Raw genomic sequence first — 14,327 nt, 5'->3', positions numbered from 1 at the left:
TTGTGTATTTGGAGCTAGCCCAGAAGTTTTGCAAAACAAGATGAGCGAAGGGAAGTGAAGGTACCCAGGCAGGTAGCTCCCTCGAAAACTGGCCAAAGTTGTCAGGTACCTCCCCGGAAGCGATCTGAGGAGAGGATCCCAAACTAAATCTGTATGTGGAGGTAGCCACAAAGTTTTGGCAAAGAAGATCAGCCAGCTGTGTGGCATCCAGGTTAGCATTCCTAGCACAAGCAGTTTGTATGTGGTCTTGGACACTAGCTACGTGTGTCTTTATGGTGACTGGGAGGCCACAGGTAAGGGGGAGTTAACCTTGCCAGCTGAATCAGGGCTTGCTTTGGGGATCTCCGTAAGAGATCCTTCTCCTGCATCGCTTGTATGCAGGCTGGTTGTTGAACAGATGCAGCCAAATGGGAGAACCCTGAGGTCTTCATGAGAAGGGATTGTCCTCTTTCTTGTGGGTCTATTCCACTGACCCAATAGGCAGCTAAAATGAATCTATGCCACTAACCCTATAGGCAGTTAATATGTTTATTTAACGTATAAATGCTATCGCAGGTATTCCTCACCAAAGTGAAGGTGAAGGTGCAGAGCTTACCAAGGAGGTGTCCCTGTCTTGGTGGAGAAGGAGCACAGAACATCGACTGCCTCTTCTAGGTTTTCAATTATTCCTTCTGCCCTCTCCCCACCCGCTCCCCCCAGCTCTCCCTTTTTCCTCACTCTAGGGTTTTGCTGTCATGAATTTTTTTACCACTACCTGCTAACACTTTTATATCCTAAGCTTATCTGTCCCACCCTGGGATGACAATGAGCATAATTTGGGCAAAAAATTGAGTATTATAATCTTCTATGTTTAGTATGTACTTCCTCAAGCTCCTTATCTTTTTAAGAGTTAACTTTAATGTTCATTTTATAAAGAATGAAGAAAAAGGTTTCACTCTGGGCACCGCAGACTTCAAGATTCTGTTCTGATGCCCAAAGAGGGTTTGGCACAGCCTGGGTATGCTGCTTTTGTTCAGAACTAAGGCATGTAGGCCCAACTTTTCCAGTGTGCTCCAGGCACCTGTCAGGACCCCCTGGGGCAGGACAGCCCAGCCGTGAGCTTGAGAGAGCTGGGCCATGGACGTCCTGGCTGTGGAGCTTCTCAGGGGCAGAGGTATGGTGGAACCAAAAGAGAGTGTTCATCTCCAGGGGAAAGAGAGAGAAGTCCGCCCTGTGGCACTTGGGGACTCCTGGACTCGCACATCCAGCACCTCGCTCAGGACCAAGCATGGGGACGCAGCTCCTTGGGAAGCCAAGGACAGGGACCGTGACCACATGGCAGCCGTGTGCTGTGAGGGGCAGTGCATATTGTGACCCAGAGTGGTGCTAGGCAACCGCCATGTCCCAGTGCAGGGCTGACAGGCACAGCCTCAGTCACCCCCAAGGCAGAGCTGGCCCCAGCCCAGACATGCGGCTCCCAACAGGGTCCTGGGGCACCAGTGCAGGTGGGCTCGAGCTGGATGGTCTTTAAGGTCCCTTCCAACCCCAGGCATTGTAGGATTCTATGAGGGAGGCGGTGCACAAGGAATATGGGGTGGGGTGCTGATGTTTGAAAAAAGCAAAGAAAAAACAAAACTAAGAGGAGGATTCAAACTAACAAAAGTGGTAGGATTGAAGGAAAGACCAAAGAAAGAAAAGGTCGTAATGCAAAGAAACACCCAAACAAAACAAAAGGAAACAAACACTGTCTATTCCATTGTTGCAGGGTTGGGAACCTACACCAATGGACACAAACGAACTAGAGCAACAGCCTTGGAGGAGTTTGAGGCAGCAAGCCGAGGTTTCAGCTGTGTTCAGAGAATGCGAAAAGGAAAGGCTCAATGAGATGCTTGGAAGGAGCCTTAAGGGGCAAACAGGACCAGACCTCAACAAATGGAGAAAAACCTGGGGAAGCTCCGTGCAATTTGAGCTAATCCGTGAGAGCTACAGGACATGCAGACACAGGCAGGTAACAAATACCAGACAGGTAAGCTGCTTTTCCAGAACTAAAGCAGGTAAGGAAAAATTTTCCCTAAGTAAAATGTGGTGGAGGCAAAGGTAGCTAGCGGGCCTGTACCAACGTCCAAATTAGCCAGAATTCTCTGTTACCTAGCCTAGAGGGATCCGGGTTTAGGATCCTCAAAGAAAAAATCTCTGTTGGAGGAAGCCAAATCTTTTTTCTAGAAGCATGCCGAGGTGAGAAGGCAAGGGTAGCTACCATGCATACACTTCCCTGTAAACTTGGCCAACCTTGTGGTGTCCCTACCCTGAAGGGCTTTGCAGCTGGTACCCAGAGCTAAATGTGTCTCAGGCAGAATCCCATACATTTTGAGAAACTTTTGTGGAGGAAGCGATGGTTGCTAGCAGGCATGCAGCTACGTCCAAAGTAGGGCCAAAGTTGAGAGGGACGTAACGCGGAGGGGTCTTCAGCTGGTATTGACAAGCAGTTGTGTATTTGGAGCTAGCCCAGAAGTTTTGCAAAACAAGATGAGCGAAGGGAAGTGAAGGTACCCAGGCAGGTAGCTCCCTCGAAAACTGGCCAAAGTTGTCAGGTACCTCCCCGGAAGCGATCTGAGGAGAGGATCCCAAACTAAATCTGTATGTGGAGGTAGCCACAAAGTTTTGGCAAAGAAGATCAGCCAGCTGTGTGGCATCCAGGGCAGCATTCCTAGCACAGGCAGTTTGTATGTGGTCTTGGACACTAGCTACGTGTGTCTTTATGGTGACTGGGAGGCCACAGGTAAGGGGGAGTTAACCTTGCCAGCTGAATCAGGGCTTGCTTTGGGGATCTCCGTAAGAGATCCTTCTCCTGCATCGCTTGTATGCAGGCTGGTTGTTGAACAGATGCAGCCAAATGGGAGAACCCTGAGGTCTTCATGAGAAGGGATTGTCCTCTTTCTTGTGGGTCTATTCCACTGACCCAATAGGCAGCTAAAATGAATCTATGCCACTAACCCTATAGGCAGTTAATATGTTTATTTAACGTATAAATGCTATCGCAGGTATTCCTCACCAAAGTGAAGGTGAAGGTGCAGAGCTTACCAAGGAGGTGTCCCTGTCTTGGTGGAGAAGGAGCACAGAACATCGACTGCCTCTTCTAGGTTTTCAATTATTCCTTCTGCCCTCTCCCCACCCGCTCCCCCCAGCTCTCCCTTTTTCCTCACTCTAGGGTTTTGCTGTCATGAATTTTTTTACCACTACCTGCTAACACTTTTATATCCTAAGCTTATCTGTCCCACCCTGGGATGACAATGAGCATAATTTGGGCAAAAAATTGAGTATTATAATCTTCTATGTTTAGTATGTACTTCCTCAAGCTCCTTATCTTTTTAAGAGTTAACTTTAATGTTCATTTTATAAAGAATGAAGAAAAAGGTTTCACTCTGGGCACCGCAGACTTCAAGATTCTGTTCTGATGCCCAAAGAGGGTTTGGCACAGCCTGGGTATGCTGCTTTTGTTCAGAACTAAGGCATGTAGGCCCAACTTTTCCAGTGTGCTCCAGGCACCTGTCAGGACCCCCTGGGGCAGGACAGCCCAGCCGTGAGCTTGAGAGAGCTGGGCCATGGACGTCCTGGCTGTGGAGCTTCTCAGGGGCAGAGGTATGGTGGAACCAAAAGAGAGTGTTCATCTCCAGGGGAAAGAGAGAGAAGTCCGCCCTGTGGCACTTGGGGGCTCCTGGACTCGCACATGCAGCACCTCGCTCAGGACCAAGCATGGGGACGCAGCTCCTTGGGAAGCCAAGGACAGGGACCGTGACCACATGGCAGCCCTGTGCTGTGAGGTGCAGTGCATATTGTGACCCGGAGTGGTGCTAGGCAACCGCCATGTCCCAGTGCAGGGCTGACAGGCACAGCCTCAGTCACCCCCAAGGCAGAGCTGGCCCCAGCCCAGACATGCGGCTCCCAACAGGGTCCTGGGGCACCAGTGCAGGTGGGCTCGAGCTGGATGGTCTTTAAGGTCCCTTCCAACCCCAGGCATTGTAGGATTCTATGAGGGAGGCGGTGCACAAGGAATATGGGGTGGGGTGCTGATGTCTGAAAAAAGCAAAGAAACAACAAAACTAAGAGGAGGATTCAAACTAACAAAAGTGGTAGGATTGAAGGAAAGACCAAAGAAAGAAAAGGTCGTAATGCAAAGAAACACCCAAACAAAACAAAAGGAAACAAACACTGTCTATTCCATTGTTGCAGGGTTGGGAACCTACACCAATGGACACAAACGAACTAGAGCAACAGCCTTGGAGGAGTTTGAGGCAGCAAGCCGAGGTTTCAGCTGTGTTCAGAGAATGCGAGAAGGAAAGGCTCAATGAGATGCTTGGAAGGAGCCTTAAGGGGCAAACAGGACCAGACCTCAACAAATGGAGAAAAACCTGGGGAAGCTCCGTGCAATTTGAGCTAATCCGTGAGAGCTACAGGACATGCAGACACAGGCAGGTAACAAATACCAGACAGGTAAGCTGCTTTTCCAGAACTAAAGCAGGTAAGGAAAAATTTTCCCTAAGTAAAATGTGGTGGAGGCAAAGGTAGCTAGCGGGCCTGTACCAACGTCCAAATTAGCCAGAATTCTCTGTTACCTAGCCTAGAGGGATCCGGGTTTAGGATCCTCAAAGAAAAAATCTCTGTTGGAGGAAGCCAAATCTTTTTTCTAGAAGCATGCCGAGGTGAGAAGGCAAGGGTAGCTACCATGCATACACTTCCCTGTAAACTTGGCCAACCTTGTGGTGTCCCTACCCTGAAGGGCTTTACAGCTGGTACCCAGAGCTAAATGTGTCTCAGGCAGAATCCCATACATTTTGAGAAACTTTTGTGGAGGAAGCGATGGTTGCTAGCAGGCATGCAGCTACGTCCAAAGTAGGGCCAAAGTTGAGAGGGACGTAACGCGGAGGGGTCTTCAGCTGGTATTGACAAACAGTTGTGTATTTGGAGCTAGCCCAGAAGTTTTGCAAAACAAGATGAGCGAAGGGAAGTGAAGGTACCCAGGCAGGTAGCTCCCTCAAAAACTGACCAAAGTTGTCAGGTACCTCCCCTGAAGCGATCTGAGGAGAGGATCCCAAACTAAATCTGTATGTGGAGGTAGCCACAAAGTTTTGGCAACCAAGATGAGCCAGAGGCAAGAGAAGCCTCTTGGCATGCACCTCCCTCCAAAATTGGCCAATGTTGTTGGGTACGTAGCCTGAAGGGGTCTGCGGACCGAATCCACAAGTCCCTCTCTCTCTGGAAGAGCCCCAAAACTTTCACCAAGTATGCCTGGGAGGAGGAACGGGTAGCTACTGGGCATGCACGTACTTCCCAATTTGGCCAGACTTCAGGTAGATCCCCCATACGGGTGTCCTGCTTTTCCAGAACTTGTGCAGGCAACACAGAATTTTGCATAAGTACAATGTGGTGGAGGCAAAGGTAGCTACCGGGCATGTAGCAACCTCTGAATTAGGCAAAATTCTCTGTTAGCTAGCCTAGAGGGATCCGAGTTTAGGATCCACAAAGAAAAAATCTCTCTTGGAGGAAGCCAAGTCTTTTTTCTAGAAGCATGCCGAGGTGAGAAGGCAAGGGTAGCTACCAGGCATACACTTCCCTCTAAACTTGGCCGAACTTGTGGTGTCCCTACCCTGAAGGGCTTTGCAGCCGGTACCCAGAGCTAAATGTTTCTCAGGCAGAATCCCAAACATTTGCAGAAGCTTCCCTGGAGGAGGCAATGGTAGCCAGCAGGCATGCAGCTACCTCCAAAGTAGAGCCAAAATTGTGAGGAACTTAACGCGGAGGGGTCTTCAGCTGGTATTGACACGCAGTTGTGTATTTGGAGCTAGCCCAGAAGTTTTGCAAAACAAGATGAGCGAAGGGAAGTGAAGGTACCCAGGCAGGTAGCTCCCTCGAAAACTGGCCAAAGTTGTCAGGTACCTCCCCTGAAGCGATCTGAGGAGAGGATCCCAAACTAAATCTGTATGTGGAGGTAGCCACAAAGTTTTGGCAACCAAGATGAGCCAGAGGCAAGAGAAGCCTCTTGGCATGCACCTCCCTCCAAAATTGGCCAATGTTGTCGGGTACGTAGCCTGAAGGGGTCTGCGGACCGAATCCACAAGTCCCTCTCTCTCTGGAAGAGCCCCAAAACTTTCACCAAGTATGCCTGGGAGGAGGAACGGGTAGCTACTGGGCATGCACGTACTTCCCAATTTGGCCAGACTTCAGGTAGATCCCCCATACGGGTGTCCTGCTTTTCCAGAACTGGTGCAGGCAACACAGAATTTTGCATAAGTACAATGTGGTGGAGGCAAAGGTAGCTACCGGGCATGTAGCAACCTCTGAATTAGGCAAAATTCTCTGTTAGCTAGCCTAGAGGGATCCGAGTTTAGGATCCACAAAGAAAAAATCTCTCTTGGAGGAAGCCAAGTCTTTTTTCTAGAAGCATGCCGAGGTGAGAAGGCAAGGGTAGCTACCAGGCATACACTTCCCTCTAAACTTGGCCGAACTTGTGGTGTCCCTACCCTGAAGGGCTTTGCAGCCGGTACCCAGAGCTAAATGTTTCTCAGGCAGAATCCCAAACATTTGCAGAAGCTTCCCTGGAGGAGGCAATGGTAGCCAGCAGGCATGCAGCTACCTCCAAAGTAGAGCCAAAATTGTGAGGGACTTAACGCGGAGGGGTCTTCAGCTGGTATTGACAAGCAGTTGTGTATTTGGAGCTAGCCCAGAAGTTTTGCAAAACAAGATGAGCGAAGGGAAGTGAAGGTACCCAGGCAGGTAGCTCCCTCGAAAACTGGCCAAAGTTGTCAGGTACCTCCCCTGAAGCGATCTGAGGAGAGGATCCCAAACTAAATCTGTATGTGGAGGTAGCCACAAAGTTTTGGCAACCAAGATGAGCCAGAGGCAAGAGAAGCCTCTTGGCATGCACCTCCCTCCAAAATTGGCCAATGTTGTCGGGTACGTAGCCTGAAGGGGTCTGCGGACCGAATCCACAAGTCCCTCTCTCTCTGGAAGAGCCCCAAAACTTTCACCAAGTATGCCTGGGAGGAGGAACGGGTAGCTACTGGGCATGCACGTACTTCCCAGTTTGGCCAGACTTCAGGCAGATCCCCCATACGGGTGTCCTGCTTTTCCAGAACTTGTGCAGGTAACACAGAATTTTGCATAAGTACAATGTGGTGGAGGCAAAGGTAGCTACCGGGCATGTAGCAACCTCTGAATTAGGCAAAATTCTCTGTTACCTAGCCCAGAGGGATCCGAGTTTAGGATCCACAAAGAAAAAATCTCTCTTGGAGGAAGCCAAGTCTTTTTTCTAGAAGCATGCCGAGGTGAGAAGGCAAGGGTAGCTACCAGGCATACACTTCCCTCTAAACTTGGCCGAACTTGTGGTGTCCCTACCCTGAAGGGCTTTGCAGCCGGTACCCAGAGCTAAATGTTTCTCAGGCAGAATCCCAAACATTTGCAGAAGCTTCCCTGGAGGAGGCAATGGTAGCCAGCAGGCATGCAGCTACCTCCAAAGTAGAGCCAAAATTGTGAGGAACTTAAAGCGGAGGGTTCTTCAGCTGGTATTGACAAGCAGTTGTGTATTTGGAGCTAGCCCAGAAGTTTTGCAAAACAAGATGAGCGAAGGGAAGTGAAGGTACCCAGGCAGGTAGCTCCCTCGAAAACTGGCCAAAGTTGTCAGGTACCTCCCCTGAAGCGATCTGAGGAGAGGATCCCAAACTAAATCTGTATGTGGAGGTAGCCACAAAGTTTTGGCAACCAAGATGAGCCAGAGGCAAGAGAAGCCTCTTGGCATGCACCTCCCTCCAAAATTGGCCAATGTTGTCGGGTACGTAGCCTGAAGGGGTCTGCGGACCGAATCCACAAGTCCCTCTCTCTCTGGAAGAGCCCCAAAACTTTCACCAAGTATGCCTGGGAGGAGGAACGGGTAGCTACTGGGCATGCACGTACTTCCCAATTTGGCCAGACTTCAGGTAGATCCCCCATATGGGTGTCCTGCTTTTCCAGAACTTGTGCAGGTAACACAGAATTTTGCATAAGTACAATGTGGTGGAGGCAAAGGTAGCTACCGGGCATGTAGCAACCTCTGAATTAGGCAAAATTCTCTGTTAGCTAGCCTAGAGGGATCCGAGTTGAGGATCCACAAAGAAAAAATCTCTCTTGGAGGAAGCCAAGTCTTTTTTCTAGAAGCATGCCGAGGTGAGAAGGCAAGGGTAGCTACCAGGCATACACTTCCCTCTAAACTTGGCCGAACTTGTGGTGTCCCTACCCTGAAGGGCTTTGCAGCCGGTACCCAGAGCTAAATGTTTCTCAGGCAGAATCCCAAACATTTGCAGAAGCTTCCCTGGAGGAGGCAATGGTAGCCAGCAGGCATGCAGCTACGTCCAAAGTAGAGCCAAAATTGTGAGGGACTTAACGCGGGGGGGTCTTCAGCTGGTATTGACAAGCAGTTGTGTATTTGGAGCTAGCCCAAAAGTTTTGCAAAACAAGATGAGCGAAGGGAAGTGAAGGTACCCAGGCAGGTAGCTCCCTCGAAAACTGGCCAAAGTTGTCAGGTACCTCCCCTGAAGCGATCTGAGGAGAGGATCCCAAACTAAATCTGTATGTGGAGGTAGCCACAAAGTTTTGGCAACCAAGATGAGCCAGAGGCAAGAGAAGCCTCTTGGCATGCACCTCCCTCCAAAATTGGCCAATGTTGTCGGGTACGTAGCCTGAAGGGGTCTGCGGACCGAATCCACAAGTCCCTCTCTCTCTGGAAGAGCCCCAAAACTTTCACCAAGTATGCCTGGGAGGAGGAACGGGTAGCTACTGGGCATGCACGTACTTCCCAATTTGGCCAGACTTCAGGTAGATCCCCCATACGGGTGTCCTGCTTTTCCAGAACTTGTGCAGGTAACACAGAATTTTGCATAAGTACAATGTGGTGGAGGCAAAGGTAGCTACCGGGCATGTAGCAACCTCTGAATTAGGCAAAATTCTCTGTTAGCTAGCCTAGAGGGATCCGAGTTTAGGATCCACAAAGAAAAAATCTCTCTTGGAGGAAGCCAAGTCTTTTTTCTAGAAGCATGCCGAGGTGAGAAGGCAAGGGTAGCTACCAGGCATACACTTCCCTCTAAACTTGGCCGAACTTGTGGTGTCCCTACCCTGAAGGGCTTTGCAGCCGGTACCCAGAGCTAAATGTTTCTCAGGCAGAATCCCAAACATTTGCAGAAGCTTCCCTGGAGGAGGCAATGGTAGCCAGCAGGCATGCAGCTACCTCCAAAGTAGAGCCAAAATTGTGAGGGACTTAACGCGGAGGGGTCTTCAGCTGGTATTGACAAGCAGTTGTGTATTTGGAGCTAGCCCAGAAGTTTTGCAAAACAAGATGAGCGAAGGGAAGTGAAGGTACCCAGGCAGGTAGCTCCCTCGAAAACTGGCCAAAGTTGTCAGGTACCTCCCCTGAAGCGATCTGAGGAGAGGATCCCAAACTAAATCTGTATGTGGAGGTAGCCACAAAGTTTTGGCAACCAAGATGAGCCAGAGGCAAGAGAAGCCTCTTGGCATGCACCTCCCTCCAAAATTGGCCAATGTTGTCGGGTACGTAGCCTGAAGGGGTCTGCGGACCGAATCCACAAGTCCCTCTCTCTCTGGAAGAGCCCCAAAACTTTCACCAAGTATGCCTGGGAGGAGGAACGGGTAGCTACTGGGCATGCACGTACTTCCCAGTTTGGCCAGACTTCAGGTAGATCCCCCATACGGGTGTCCTGCTTTTCCAGAACTTGTGCAGGTAACACAGAATTTTGCATAAGTACAATGTGGTGGAGGCAAAGGTAGCTACCGGGCATGTAGCAACCTCTGAATTAGGCAAAATTCTCTGTTAGCTAGCCTAGAGGGATCCGAGTTTAGGATCCACAAAGAAAAAATCTCTCTTGGAGGAAGCCAAGTCTTTTTTTCTAGAAGCATGCCGAGGTGAGAAGGCAAGGGTAGCTACCAGGCATACACTTCCCTCTAAACTTGGCCGAACTTGTGGTGTCCCTACCCTGAAGGGCTTTGCAGCCGGTACCCAGAGCTAAATGTTTCTCAGGCAGAATCCCAAACATTTGCAGAAGCTTCCCTGGAGGAGGCAATGGTAGCCAGCAGGCATGCAGCTACCTCCAAAGTAGAGCCAAACTTGTGAGGGACTTAACGCGGGGGGGTCTTCAGCTGGTATTGACAAGCAGTTGTGTATTTGGAGCTAGCCCAAAAGTTTTGCAAAACAAGATGAGCGAAGGGAAGTGAAGGTACCCAGGCAGGTAGCTCCCTCGAAAACTGGCCAAAGTTGTCAGGTACCTCCCCTGAAGCGATCTGAGGAGAGGATCCCAAACTAAATCTGTATGTGGAGGTAGCCACAACGTTTTGGCAACCAAGATGAGCCAGAGGCAAGAGAAGCCTCTTGGCATGCACCTCCCTCCAAAATTGGCCAATGTTGTCGGGTACGTAGCCTGAAGGGGTCTGCGGACCGAATCCACAAGTCCCTCTCTCTCTGGAAGAGCCCCAAAACTTTCACCAAGTATGCCTGGGAGGAGGAACGGGTAGCTACTGGGCATGCACGTACTTCCCAATTTGGCCAGACTTCAGGTAGATCCCCCATACGGGTGTCCTGCTTTTCCAGAACTTGTGCAGGTAACACAGAATTTTGCATAAGTACAATGTGGTGGAGGCAAAGGTAGCTACCGGGCATGTAGCAACCTCTGAATTAGGCAAAATTCTCTGTTAGCTAGCCTAGAGGGATCCGAGTTTAGGATCCACAAAGAAAAAATCTCTCTTGGAGGAAGCCAAGTCTTTTTTCTAGAAGCATGCCGAGGTGAGAAGGCAAGGGTAGCTACCAGGCATACACTTCCCTCTAAACTTGGCCGAACTTGTGGTGTCCCTACCCTGAAGGGCTTTGCAGCCGGTACCCAGAGCTAAATGTTTCTCAGGCAGAATCCCAAACATTTGCAGAAGCTTCCCTGGAGGAGGCAATGGTAGCCAGCAGGCATGCAGCTACCTCCAAAGTAGAGCCAAAATTGTGAGGGACTTAACGCGGGGGGGTCTTCAGCTGGTATTGACAAGCAGTTGTGTATTTGGAGCTAGCCCAAAAGTTTTGCAAAACAAGATGAGCGAAGGGAAGTGAAGGTACCCAGGCAGGTAGCTCCCTCGAAAACTGGCCAAAGTTGTCAGGTACCTCCCCTGAAGCGATCTGAGGAGAGGATCCCAAACTAAATCTGTATGTGGAGGTAGCCACAAAGTTTTGGCAACCAAGATGAGCCAGAGGCAAGAGAAGCCTCTTGGCATGCACCTCCCTCCAAAATTGGCCAATGTTGTCGGGTACGTAGCCTGAAGGGGTCTGCGGACCGAATCCACAAGTCCCTCTCTCTCTGGAAGAGCCCCAAAACTTTCACCAAGTATGCCTGGGAGGAGGAACGGGTAGCTACTGGGCATGCACGTACTTCCCAATTTGGCCAGACTTCAGGTAGATCCCCCATACGGGTGTCCTGCTTTTCCAGAACTGGTGCAGGCAACACAGAATTTTGCATAAGTACAATGTGGTGGAGGCAAAGGTAGCTACCGGGCATGTAGCAACCTCTGAATTAGGCAAAATTCTCTGTTAGCTAGCCTAGAGGGATCCGAGTTTAGGATCCACAAAGAAAAAATCTCTCTTGGAGGAAGCCAAGTCTTTTTTCTAGAAGCATGCCGAGGTGAGAAGGCAAGGGTAGCTACCAGGCATACACTTCCCTCTAAACTTGGCCGAACTTGTGGTGTCCCTACCCTGAAGGGCTTTGCAGCCGGTACCCAGAGCTAAATGTTTCTCAGGCAGAATCCCAAACATTTGCAGAAGCTTCCCTGGAGGAGGCAATGGTAGCCAGCAGGCATGCAGCTACCTCCAAAGTAGAGCCAAAATTGTGAGGGACTTAACGCGGGGGGGTCTTCAGCTGGTATTGACAAGCAGTTGTGTATTTGGAGCTAGCCCAGAAGTTTTGCAAAACAAGATGAGCGAAGGGAAGTGAAGGTACCCAGGCAGGTAGCTCCCTCGAAAACTGGCCAAAGTTGTCAGGTACCTCCCCTGAAGCGATCTGAGGAGAGGATCCCAAACTAAATCTGTATGTGGAGGTAGCCACAAAGTTTTGGCAACCAAGATGAGCCAGAGGCAAGAGAAGCCTCTTGGCATGCACGTCCCTCCAAAATTGGCCAATGTTGTCGGGTACGTAGCCTGAAGGGGTCTGCGGACCGAATCCACAAGTCCCTCTCTCTCTGGAAGAGCCCCAAAACTTTCACCAAGTATGCCTGGGAGGAGGAACGGGTAGCTACTGGGCATGCACGTACTTCCCAATTTGGCCAGACTTCAGGTAGATCCCCCATACGGGTGTCCTGCTTTTCCAGAACTGGTGCAGGTAACACAGAATTTTGCATAAGTACAATGTAGTGGAGGCAAAGGTAGCTACCGGGCATGTAGCAACCTCTGAATTAGGCAAAATTCTCTGTTAGCTAGCCTAGAGGGATCCGAGTTGAGGATCCACAAAGAAAAAATCTCTCTTGGAGGAAGCCAAGTCTTTTTTCTAGAAGCATGCCGAGGTGAGAAGGCAAGGGTAGCTACCAGGCATACACTTCCCTCTAAACTTGGCCGAACTTGTGGTGTCCCTACCCTGAAGGGCTTTGCAGCCGGTACCCAGAGCTAAATGTTTCTCAGGCAGAATCCCAAACATTTGCAGAAGCTTCCCTGGAGGAGGCAATGGTAGCCAGCAGGCATGCAGCTACGTCCAAAGTAGAGCCAAAATTGTGAGGGACTTAACGCGGGGGGGTCTTCAGCTGGTATTGACAAGCAGTTGTGTATTTGGAGCTAGCCCAAAAGTTTTGCAAAACAAGATGAGCGAAGGGAAGTGAAGGTACCCAGGCAGGTAGCTCCCTCGAAAACTGGCCAAAGTTGAAAGGTACCTCCCCGGAAGCGATCTGAGGAGAGGATCCCAAACTAAATCTGTATGTGGAGGTAGCCACAAAGTTTTGGCAACCAAGATGAGCCAGAGGCAAGAGAAGCCTCTTGGCATGCACCTCCCTCCAAAATTGGCCAATGTTGTCGGGTACGTAGCCTGAAGGGGTCTGCGGACCGAATCCACAAGTCCCTCTCTCTCTGGAAGAGCCCCAAAACTTTCACCAAGTATGCCTGGGAGGAGGAACGGGTAGCTACTGGGCATGCACGTACTTCCCAATTTGGCCAGACTTCAGGTAGATCCCCCATACGGGTGTCCTGCTTTTCCAGAACTTGTGCAGGTAACACAGAATTTTGCATAAGTACAATGTAGTGGAGGCAAAGGTAGCTACCGGGCATGTAGCAACCTCTGAATTAGGCAAAATTCTCTGTTAGCTAGCCTAGAGGGATCCGAGTTTAGGATCCACAAAGAAAAAATCTCTCTTGGAGGAAGCCAAGTCTTTTTTCTAGAAGCATGCCGAGGTGAGAAGGCAAGGGTAGCTACCAGGCATACACTTCCCTCTAAACTTGGCCGAACTTGTGGTGTCCCTACCCTGAAGGGCTTTGCAGCCGGTACCCAGAGCTAAATGTTTCTCAGGCAGAATCCCAAACATTTGCAGAAGCTTCCCTGGAGGAGGCAATGGTAGCCAGCAGGCATGCAGCTACCTCCAAAGTAGAGCCAAAATTGTGAGGGACTTAACGCGGGGGGGTCTTCAGCTGGTATTGACAAGCAGTTGTGTATTTGGAGCTAGCCCAGAAGTTTTGCAAAACAAGATGAGCGAAGGGAAGTGAAGGTACCCAGGCAGGTAGCTCCCTCGAAAACTGGCCAAAGTTGTCAGGTACCTCCCCTGAAGCGATCTGAGGAGAGGATCCCAAACTAAATCTGTATGTGGAGGTAGCCACAAAGTTTTGGCAACCAAGATGAGCCAGAGGCAAGAGAAGCCTCTTGGCATGCACCTCCCTCCAAAATTGGCCAATGTTGTCGGGTACGTAGCCTGAAGGGGTCTGCGGACCGAATCCACAAGTCCCTCTCTCTCTGGAAGAGCCCCAAAACTTTCACCAAGTATGCCTGGGAGGAGGAACGGGTAGCTACTGGGCATGCACGTACTTCCCAATTTGGCCAGACTTCAGGTAGATCCCCCATACGGGTGTCCTGCTTTTCCAGAACTGGTGCAGGTAACACAGAATTTTGCATAAGTACAATGTAGTGGAGGCAAAGGTAGCTACCGGGCATGTAGCAACCTCTGAATTAGGCAAAATTCTCTGTTAGCTAGCCTAGAGGGATCCGAGTTGAGGATCCACAAAGAAAAAATCTCTCTTGGAGGAAGCCAAGTCTTTTTTCTAGAAGCATGCCGAGGTGAGAAGGCAAGGGTAGCTACCAGGCATACAC

This window comes from Anser anser (genome assembly GCF_964211835.1).
Source record: "Anser anser genome assembly, chromosome: 18".
Classification (NCBI taxonomy): domain Eukaryota; kingdom Metazoa; phylum Chordata; class Aves; order Anseriformes; family Anatidae; genus Anser; species Anser anser.
Note: the sequence above shows the minus strand (reverse complement) of the source record.